General features: G+C 36.6%; 1 pseudogene; it reads right to left on the bottom strand.

Annotated features, from left to right (window-relative positions):
* Window positions 1-1,222: 1,222 nt before the first annotated feature.
* On the bottom strand, window positions 1,223-1,322 carry LOC114891410 (annotated as a pseudogene).
* Between the last annotated feature and the right edge of the window lie 9,989 nt (window positions 1,323-11,311).

Raw genomic sequence — 11,311 nt, 5'->3', positions numbered from 1 at the left:
GTAAACTTGAGCCTAGACCTAAACTTCCTCCATGAATGAACATATTTATCTGTATACTCTAGGATTAAGACCACTTCTCCAGACAGTACTCACTACTTAAAAGCCATCTGAAAATAAAAGTGGGTTTTGTATTTGGTTCCTCAGTTTATCCTCACAAAAATTTAGCACTACAATCACTTCGGTTAATCTGTAAAGTGTGTATATATCCAAGTAGTATGACTAGACCATCTTTCTAAACTAAGTCTTATGTACAGTATTTTATTGAACTGTTAACTGGTGAGAAAATATTTAAAAATAAATAAAAGAGAGAGAAAGGAAGAAAGAGACAGAGATAGAGAGAAATCAGTTATTAGATTTTAAAGTAAAATAGTTGGGGGAGATCAGGGCTTGGCAGCTGAAGATCTATCATATTCACAGTTGCCGTAAGGTACTTTATTATTTATTTATTTTTTAAACACCTTTATTGGAGTATAATTGCTTTACAATGGTGTGTTAGTTTCTGCTGTATAACAAAGTAAGTCAGCTATATGTATACATATATCCCCATATCCACTCCCTCTTGCGTCTCCCTCCCACCCTCCCTACCCCACCCCTCTAGGTGGTCACAAAGCACCGAGTTGCTCTCTATGCTATGCAGCTGCATCCCACTAGCTATCTATTTTACATTTGGTAGTGTATATATGTCAATGCTATTCTCTCACTGCATCCCAGCTTACCCTTCCCACTCCCAGTGTCCTCAAGTCCATTCTCTACATCTGCGTCTTTATTCCTGTCCCACCCATAGGTTCTTCAGAACCATTTTTTTTCTTTTATTTTAGATTCCATATATATGTGTTAGCATACGGTATTTGATTTTCTCTTTCTGACTTATTTCACTCTGTATGACAGTCTCTAGGTCCATCCACCAATAACTAAATTTCATTTCTTTTTAAGGCTGAGTAATATTCCATTGTATATATGTGCCACATCTTCTTTATCCATTCATCCATCGATGGACACTTAGGTTGCTTCCATGTCCTGGCTATTGTAAATAGAGCTGCAGTGAACATTGTGGTACATGACTCTTTTTGAATTATGGTTTCCTCAGGGTATATGCCCAGTAGTGGGATTGCTGGGTCATATGGTAGTTCTATTTTTAGTTTTTTAAGGAACCTCCGTACTCTTCTCCATAGTGGCTGTATCAGTTTACATTCCCACCAACAGTGCAAGAGGGTTCCCTTTTAAAAATATGGAACGCTTCACGAATTTGCGTGTCATCTTTGCGCAGGGACTATGCTAATCTCTGTATCGTTCCAATTTTAGTACATGGGCTGCGGAAGCAAGCATGCCATGATGTATTTTAAGTACAGGCCTTGACACAATAGATATGCAATGAATATTTGCTGAATAACAAATGATTGAACAGTATAGGATTTTGATCCTCCAAATCTTTATAGAAGGTTTCTTGTATTTTTTAAATAAACAAAGAAGAGTGCATATTATATGCTGGCAGTTTTCTAAGCATTTTATGAAAATTAATTTATTTAATCTTCCTCAAAATTGTATTAGGTAGGTACAAATTTTATTCCTATTTTATGATAGAAAGATTTGCTAACTTGCCCAAGATCAAAGCTAGACAGACTCTGTGCAAGGTCTGTGCTCTTAATCACATCACTAATTCTACTTCACATAACTGATACTGAACTGTGTGCCACCAAAATTTTATCAAAATCCAGTTGAGATTGTGAGTTTGTATGTGTGTTTATATATGTGTGGCAGGAAGGGAGGTGGTGCTTAAGAGATGTGGCCTCTTCCCATATCTCGATGCCAGTGTTCTCACCCTTTTTTTCTTCCCTCTAACATAACTGGAGTACGTACTACTTGGATTGGATTGTGCATACCAGAGAAAATACTCTCTTAGTGAGCATTTTAGTCTCAGGGGTGAAAAATGGTATAGTTAAAAATTGATCTCCCCCTATCAGGTTCTTCCCAGGTGAAGCATTCCTCTCTTTTATTCTTCTTTCTCTATTCCAATGCAAATCTATATTCTGAAACTCAGTATTACATTTATTACAAGGAGGTTGTTGGGATGCATCACATCACTTAGCTTCTCCTAAAGAGAGATGTTCCTAAGTGCCAACAAATCTATTGCTTTCCTCAAACAATTGATATGTTTATATTTTGTAGACATTGTAAACTGAGAGGCAGATCATGTTCCATTTTTTGCTTTGACTACCATAATATGATATTTAAAAGTTGCAACTCTTTTTTTAAAAGTTTTTATCAATGTAATGACCTGCACAAACCTCGTCTAGTTTTCACCCAGTCTGCATTTTCCCTTAGCCGTAATGCTCAGCAATTTAACTGTAGGTATTTTAAAGGCAGCCTTTATTTTTTAATGAAGCAGTGTAAAATAAATAAAATACCAAGGGTAAGAGAAAAAATATAGTAGTCAAAACGGTTGCTCAATGTCAAAAAATTGGAAATAGGATGCTTCTATAGGCAGGTGGTGGGGAATCCAGGGACAACGCAATAACTGAATGTCTAAGTTAGCACGTTTCAGCTGACTCCTGAAAGAATGTAGTATGGGGCAAATTACCAAGACAAGCACTTACGGGTAAAGCACCCAGGTTTAAGAGCTAGTACATACACTAAGGAAAGTCTAGTTGAGAAACCCAAAAGTCATTCTTGATGATTCTCTCACCCTTAACCCTATTTTTAAGTTATCAAATCTTGCTGATCCTGTCTGGGAAACCTTCTCATATGCTCTTCTTTATGTTTATCTCCTGTGGCACCAGTCTCACCTGGAATACTGCAATGGCCTCATAGTTGGTTTCCTCTTCCTTCTTTTGTCTTCCTAATGAAATCTTCATATTTTAGCCAGAATTATCTTTTTAAAAATCACTGCCATGAATATGTCTCTACCATGTTTATATTCATTCAGTGGTTCCCAGTTTCTGTTAAAATGAAATCTGGGGGCTGATGTGTCTTTTTGTTTTCCATTCCTTGCCACTCTTCTAGCTGCTTGTTTCACACCACTTTCCCTGGTGACTCAGCCACACTCACCTGACTCAGGTTTCTAGAATAAGTCCTTTTCCTTCCTGCCTTAGGGCTATTGCACCTAGCACTTCTCTCTCCCTTCTCCCCTCCCTTACCCCTACTTGCAGTCTTCCTCCTGCCCTATGTCTGGTTAATTCTTTTTCATCTTTTGCATCTTCATCTCATAAACACTTTTGTAGTGATGATTTTCCCTGGACCTCTCAGCCTGGGTCAGAGCCCTTGCTCTATGCTGTCAGTGCACGCCGTACTTCTGTGTGTGTCAGTAATGTCTATATTGCCAGCACCTAGCAGTCTTGGGCATGCAGTCATTTCTGTATAAATTGTTGTTTAATAAAAGAATGAATGACTAGCAGCAACGATGATTTCATACTGATTTTCATTCAGTTGAACTAAACATCTTAAATTCTTCGCGGTTAAGGTCAGAAATGGTCTTGGTGGCAGAGTCAGGCTACGCAAGTAACCAGGATTCTCATGATTCCAGAGCTATGGGGAAAGGAGACAAGGCCTGATAGATTGCTTCTATATTCACATTAAGACTCCAATCAGCTAGTAGATTTTAGAGAAGGTACTCCATGATTCTGAACTATGATGTCAACATGTTTTCTTAGCTAACAGCATTCCAGTTAAAAGAATTTACACAGCTGATGTCTTTCATAGTGTACAAGTATAGGATTCTCCTGAAATCTTGGAGTGAAGTTTTGCTGTGAAATATAGCAAAATTATTCCGGGGTGCCCTTTAAGTGAGAAAGAGACAGAGAGAGAGAATATGAATCTTGGCCACTGAGGATCCCAAGCAATCTTATGATGACCATTTTGTCTTTATTCCCATTACTTCATTTTGGAAGTTAATCTATGAAATGCTATGTGTTTTTTTGCACTTAAACTAGTGAGTAAAGATTCATCTTTAAATACCATTATGGGTGAGTATGTTAATTTATTTCTCTGATATATTTTGTACTAATTCATGAAATAAGATCAGGACTCATTCCTTGATTGGCTTACTGAATAACAGAACCTGTTGATTTTAAAGAAGACTGGCATATTTTAGCAAGATTTTTTTAATTATAAAAATCATATAGGCCAATAATAGAAAATTTGGAAACTTTAGAACACTAAAGATTTGTCCAGCTACCCGAAAGCCAGTACTGTTACTTCTCTGGCACTTTGCCATGTGTCTTTTAAAGGAAAACTCTGAACTTGAAATACAACCTCAGAAACACCAAAGGATACACAATATTAAGTAAGAGATAAGGCAGCTTACTAAAAGGACCTACGGCTGTAAACTCACTGTGGCTAGGCAGAAGCTGGGCGTCAATCATACAGCTTACAGGAGAAAAGATGTGGCAGGGTAGAAATGAAAATGTTGGTTTAGTTAATTTAAATAAACTTTACAGTATTTATTTTCAATTAAAAATTGAACTATGTTGTCACTACTAAAACTGCTTATTTTATTTATATATACACACATATATATGTTATAAATATATATAACATTTTACATAGATGTCTGCCATAAAGGAAACAAAGTTTTAGCATAAATAGTACTGAAATTTGAATTGTTAATTATTATAACATAATTATCATTTTTAAAGTTTTAAAATTTTTTGTTATCTATTTCCAACATTAAAACTTGTGATTGATCTCAACATCCTTGAGACTATGCCCTGACCCACTTCCAAGAAAAGAGGAATGGCCAGTCGCATGTCACCATTTAACCTGATAAGAAAATTATGTATGCTTTTGCTGTTGAGTGGATCTTTACATAATCAGATTACAAGAAAATATAAGGTAGTATTTATAATTTATTATTTGTAGTTTGTTTTATTTTGTTCTGCTTTTGCTACCCTAAATGGTCTAGGTCAGCCATCTCCAACATTTTTGGCACCAGGGACCGGTTTCATGGAAGACAATTTTTCCATGGGGGTGGGGGGTGGTGGTTCAGGAGGTAATGTGAGCGATGGAGAGCGATGGGGAGGGCAGATGAAGCTTTGCTCACTCGCCGCCACTCACCTCCTGCTGCGCGGCCCAGTTTCTAACAGGCTGCGGTCCGTGGCTTGGGGATTGGGGACCCCTGGTCTGCGTAATGGGAGAGAAAAATTTCATATTGCCAATATTATATGCATATTGCAATACATCCTTAGATATTTGGAATACCTGGAATTTATATTATTGGAATCAGAAATGTAACTCATATGCCACAATATTTGTGCTGATTGTTTTGACAGACATCCTTTTGTAATAAATAACCCTCTACCCTTCCTTAGTAAATAGGTGATTCTGAATGTAAGTTATACTTCTCTTTATATTTTTTAAAAAATATTTATTTATTTATTTATTTATTTATCTTTGGCTGCATTGGGTCTTTGTCGCTGTGCACGGGCTCTCTCCAGCTGCAGCGAGTGGGGGCCACTCTTCGCTGTGGTGTGTGGACCTCTCATTGTGGTGGCCTCTCGTGTTGCAGAGCATGGGCTCTAGGCGCATGGGATCCAGTAGTTGTGGCATGCAGGCTCAGTAGTTGTGGCACACGGGCCTAGACTCTCCGTGGCATGCAGGACCCTCCCGGACCAGGGCTCGAACCAGTGTTCCCCGCATTGGCAGGCGGATACCCAACCTCTGAGCCACCAGGGAAGCCCCCTCTTTATGATTTTGGGTCCTAGCTCTCACCTCTCTTCTAAGGAAAATATCTTCGTTATATTCCACAATGTATTCTATGCCACATCCTTTGAGTTTCGCTGCTACAACTGGTAACATTGGTAGCAGTACCGTTAGCATACCTGCAACACTGGTAGCAGTACATTGGATAAACCAAATTGAGGAGATTAAGAAGAGGAAGAGGTTATAATAAAATTAAAACAGCACAGAACACTAAATTGAGAATTTTATGGAGAAAAGTTTCTATTTTTGCCTTTGATTGCTGAGTACTTCATCAGCTCCCTCAAGTAAATTTGCTCCACACAGTACCTTTCTTTTCTTATCTTTCTCTTCTTTTACTTCAAGTCAGTATATCTGATTAAGGAATCATGCCTGTTTCTTGGCAGCAGTGGAGACTTGAAATCATAGAGAAGGAAATTCCTTCCAACATATGAAGTGTGTTCAAAAGGTGCTGGACAGCTGAAAAAGCATGTTGACACTGTGTACTGCGTGATCATTCCTGTCTGGCTGGAGTATAAAACTCATTTTTCAGAATAATATAAAATTCTAAAAATAGAGCTGACAAATTCAAATTCAGGAGAGTCTTAAGCATCAGACTAATGAATTGAGACGATTTGGCAAATGAGGTACTGTCAGGGAAGGAAACGATATAATAGTGCATTGTTTTTAGAAGATTAATTTGGCAATAATATATGGAAGAGAAATAAGAGCAGAATCAAGGTAGTTAAGAGATATTTGCAACAGTGAAATTAAGATATCTCATGAGTCCTGACTTTTCAGTCCTGGTGGCAGCATAAATGAAAAGAGGCGGAGGACAGTACAATGATATATATATATATATATATATATATATATATATATATATATATATACTGTGCAAGTTGATTTTAAAGAACTTGACAGTGATGTGAAGGTAAGTGAAAAAAATGATCTAAAAGTGGAGGCTGGTTCTATGTTAAGTATATGGAAAGACAGTAGAGCAAGGTTATGGATTAGATTTTTGTCTTAATAAGGGTTTGTAGTAGAACACTCAGGTGGACATTCAGTTTTGGGGGATAGACATTAACGAGGAAGGGGCTAAGTGTATGGTAAAGCAAGCATTTTAAAATATAAATGTTGGAAGAAGAGATACCTCTTTCTCTGAGACTAAATGATAGAATAAGAGATAAATATGGTAAAAGTAATTTGCTGAGTTTGGGAGGATATTACCTGAGGAAGTTCACACTGGGAGTTGTTATTAAACTGTGTGTGAATTGGGGATTTAAAGAGATATGGCAATGTGTAAATTTTGGTATTGCTTTCTTGGAAGTATGCTAGGGAATGAGAAAAAAACGTGTGAACTAAATAATGTTTTGCAATAATGAGTCCTACTAAAAGATGAAGGCCATGTTTTGTTTTGTTTTTTTAAAGGGGAATTTGGCTTCATGTATTTAAATCTTTAACCAACAATAATTTATGGCCTGGAAGTAGAGAAAGGACAATAAACTCTGGGAAAATCTGAGTTTAGGGTGGGTGCAGTGATGGAAATAAAGGTCGTGATGTGTTCTGCAGTCTATAACTAGAGATTAAAGAACTGAGTAAATTAGCACGATTGAGCTATAGGAGTTTATACTGAAAATATAAAAAGCAGATTTATTGAACCTGAAAGAAAGAAAAGATAAAGGGTTTATGATAGAGAGAAAGCATCTAATTTAAGATCTTGAAGGTGGAGAAGTTCTGTGTGATGTCCAGGCTGATGAGAATATGATGTGGGGCTTGAAAAACGTAACAGATATTAAGGAAAGAAGTTACCAGGTAGACGATGGATTGGCAACAGAAGATATGGGATTGAAAGTATGAAGAGGAACATGGAAAAAGAAGAAAAATAATCCAGGTGTTCATTTTGTTTTAGCTGAAGAAGTTACATTTCTAAGGGATTCCATGAGTTTAGTAGATGGGAAAGTTACAAAACTTCTAAAAGGATCATAAACAGCTTGACTTGAATTTGAAGCATCAGGAAAAGGCTGAGCTTTCAAAGTTGAAAGTGAACACATTTACAAGTAAAAGAGGTTTAAATAGGATGAAACAGGCAGGATGAATATGAAGAAGTTATTATTTTATAGCTTGGGAATCCACCTTTTCTATCCCCATCCCCTTTAGCAATATGTCTCCTAATTGATGTTGGAAGCCAATATAAAGATGAGTTTGTTTGTTTTTTAATCATTTTACATTTCATGTTCTCTTGTTCTAAGAATATCTATATATAAAATCAGGCCAAGATGCACATAGTTATTAAAGATATATTCTTTTTATTTTAATTAATTTATTTTTAATTTTTTTTAAACATCTTTATTGGAGTATAATTGCCTTACAATGGTGTGTTAGTTTCTGCTTTATAACAAAGTGAATCAGTTATACATATACATATGTCCCCATATCTCTTCCCTCTTGCATCTTCCTCCCTCCCACCCTCCCTATCCCACCCTTCTAGGTGGTCACAAAGTCCCGAGTTGATCTCCCTGTGCTATGCGGCTGCTTCCCACTAGCTATCTATTTTACATTTGGTAGTGTATATACGTCCATGCCACTCTCTCACTTTGTCCCAGCTTACCCTTCCCCCTCCCCTTATCCTCAAGTCCATTCTTTAGTAGGTATGTATCTTTATATCTGTCTTGCCCCTATGTTCTTCATGAGTTTTTTTTTTTTTTTAGATTCCAATATATGTGTTAGCATACAGGATTTGTTTTCCTCTTTCTGACTTTACTCTGTATGACAGTCTCTAGGTCCATCCACCTCACTACAAATAACTCAGTTTCGTTCCTTTTCATGGCTGAGTAATATCCATTGTATATATGTGCCACATCTTCTTTATCCATCCATCTGTTGATAGACACTTCGGTTGCTTCCATGTCCTGGCTATTGTAAATAGAGCTGCAATGAACATTTTGGTACATAACTCTTTTTGAATTATGGTTTTCTCAGGGTATATGCCCAATAGTGGGATTGCTGGGTCGTATGGTAGTTGTATTTTTAGTTTTTTAAGGAACATCCATACTGTTCTCCATAGTGGCTATATCAATTTACATTCCAACTGACTGTGCAAGAGGGTTCCCTTTTCTCCACACCCTCTCCAGAATTTATTGTTTGTAGATTTTTTGATGATGACCATTCTGACCGGTGTGAGATGATATCTCCTTGTAGTTTTGATTTTCATTTCTCTAATGATTAATGATGTTGAGCATTCTTTCATGTGTCTGTTGGCAATCTGTATATCTTCTTTGGAGAAATGTCTATTTAGGTCTTCTGCCCATTTATGGATTGGGTTGTTTGTTTTTTAATATTGAGCTGCATGAGCTCCTTGCAAATTTTGGAGATTAATCCTTTGTCAGTTGCTTCATTTGCAAATATTTTCTCCCATTCTCAGGGTTGTCTTTTCATCTTGTTTATGGTTTCCTTTGCTGTGCAAAAGGTTTTAAGTTTCATTAGGTCCCTTTTGTTTATTTTTGTCTTTATTTGCATTTCCCTAGGAGGTGGGTCAAAAAGGATCTTGCTGCGATTTATGTCATAGAGTGTTCTGCCTATGTTTTCCTCTAAGAGTTTGATGGTGTCAGGCCTTAAATTTAGGTCTTTAATCCATTTTGAGTTTATTTTTGTGTATGGTGTTAGGGAGTGTTCTAATTTCATTCTTTTACATGTAGCTGTCCAGTTTTCCAAGCACCACTTATTGAAGAGGTTATCTTTTCACCACTGTATATTCTTGCCTCCTTTATCAAAGATAAGGTGACCATATGTGCGTGGGTGTATCTCTGGGCTTTCTATCCTGTTCCACTGATCTATATTTCTGTTTCTGTGCCAGTACCATACTGTCTTGATTACTGTAGCTTTGTAGTATAGTCTGAAGTCAGGGAGCCTGATTCTTCCAGCTCCATTTTTCTTCATCAAGTTTGCTTTGGCTATTCGGGTTCTTTTGTGTTTCCATACAAATTGTGGATTTTTTTGTTCTAGTTCTGTGAAAACTGCCAGTGGTATTTTGATAGGGATTGCACTGAATCTGTAGATTGCTTTGGGTAGTAGAGTCATTTTCACAATGTTGATTCTTCCAATCCAAGAACATGATATATCTCTCCATCTATTTGTATCATCTTTAATTTCTTTCATCAGTGTCTTATAATTTTCTGCATACAGGTCTTTTGTCTCATTAGGTAGGATTATTCCTAGCTATTTTATTCTTTTTTGCAATGGTAAATGGGAGTATTTTCTTAATTTCACTTCAGATTTTTCATTATTAGTTTATAGGAATGTAAGAGATTTCTGTTCATTAATTTTGTATCCTGCTACTTTACCAAATTCATTGATTAGCTCTAGTAGTGTGCTGGTAGCATCTTTAGAATTCTCTGTGTATGTTATCATTTCATCTGCAAACAGTGACAGCTTCACTTCTCCATTTCCAACTTGGATTCCTTTTACTTCTTTTTCTTCTCTGATTGCTGCAGCTAAAACTTCCAAAACAATGTTGAATAATAGTGGTGAGAGTGGGCAACCTTGTCTAGTTCCTGATCTTAGAGGAAATGGTTTCAATTTTTCACCACTGAGGAGGATGTTGGCTGTGGATTTGTCATATATGGCCTTTATTATGTTGAGGAAAGTTCCCTCTATGCCTACTTTGTGGAGGGCTTTTATCATAAATGGGTGTTGAATTTTGTCGAAAGCTTTCTCTGCATCTATTGAGATGATCATATGGTTTTTCTCCTTCAATTTGTTAATATGGTGTATCACATTGATTGATTTGCGTAGATTGAAGAAGCCTTGCATTCCTGGGGTAAACCCCACTTGATCATAGTGTATGATCCTTTTAATGTGCTGTTGGGTTCTGTTTGCTAGTATTTTGTTGAGGATTTTTGCATCTATGTTCATCAGTGATTTTGGCCTGTAGTTTTCTTTCATTGTGACATCCTTATCTGGTTTTGGTATCAGAGTGATGATGGCCTTGTAGAATGAGTTTGGGAGTGTTCCTCCCTCTGCTATATTTTAGATGAGTTTGAGAAGGATAGGTGTTAACTCTTCCCTAAATGTTTGATAGAATTCTCCTGTGAAGCCATCTGGTCCTGGGCTTTTGTTTGTTGAAGATTTTTAATCACAGTTTCAATTTCAGTGCTCCTGATTGGTCTCATATTTTCTAATTCTTCCTGGTTGAGTCTCAGAAGGTTGTGCATTTCTAAGAATTTGTCCATTTCTTCCAGTTGTCCATTTTATTGGCATATAGTTGCTTGTAGTAATCTCTCATGACCTTTTGTATTTTTGCAGTGTCAGTTGTTACTTCTCCTTTTTCATTTCTAATTCTATTAATTTGAGCCTTCTCCCTTTTTTTCTTGATAAGTCTGGCTAATGGTTTATCAACTTTGTTTATCTTCTCAAAGAACCAGCTTTTAGTTTTATTGATCTTTGCTATCATTTTCTTCATTTCTTTTTCATTTATTTCTGATCTGATCTTTATGATTTTTTTCCATCTGCTAACTTTGGGTTTTTTTGGTTCTCTTAGCTTTTGCTTGTCTGTAAAGGTTTTAATTTCTTCATCAAATCTGAATGAGATCCTTGCTGAGTAGAGTAATCTTGGTTGTAGGTTTTTCTCCTTCATCACTTT

Source organism: Monodon monoceros, unplaced genomic scaffold, assembly GCF_005190385.1.
Source record: "Monodon monoceros isolate NGI ecotype Baffin Bay Population unplaced genomic scaffold, NGI_Narwhal_1 Super_Scaffold_11, whole genome shotgun sequence".
In the NCBI taxonomy this organism is placed as follows: Eukaryota; Metazoa; Chordata; class Mammalia; order Artiodactyla; family Monodontidae; genus Monodon; species Monodon monoceros.
Note: the sequence above shows the minus strand (reverse complement) of the source record. Positions and strands in the feature narration are given on the sequence as shown.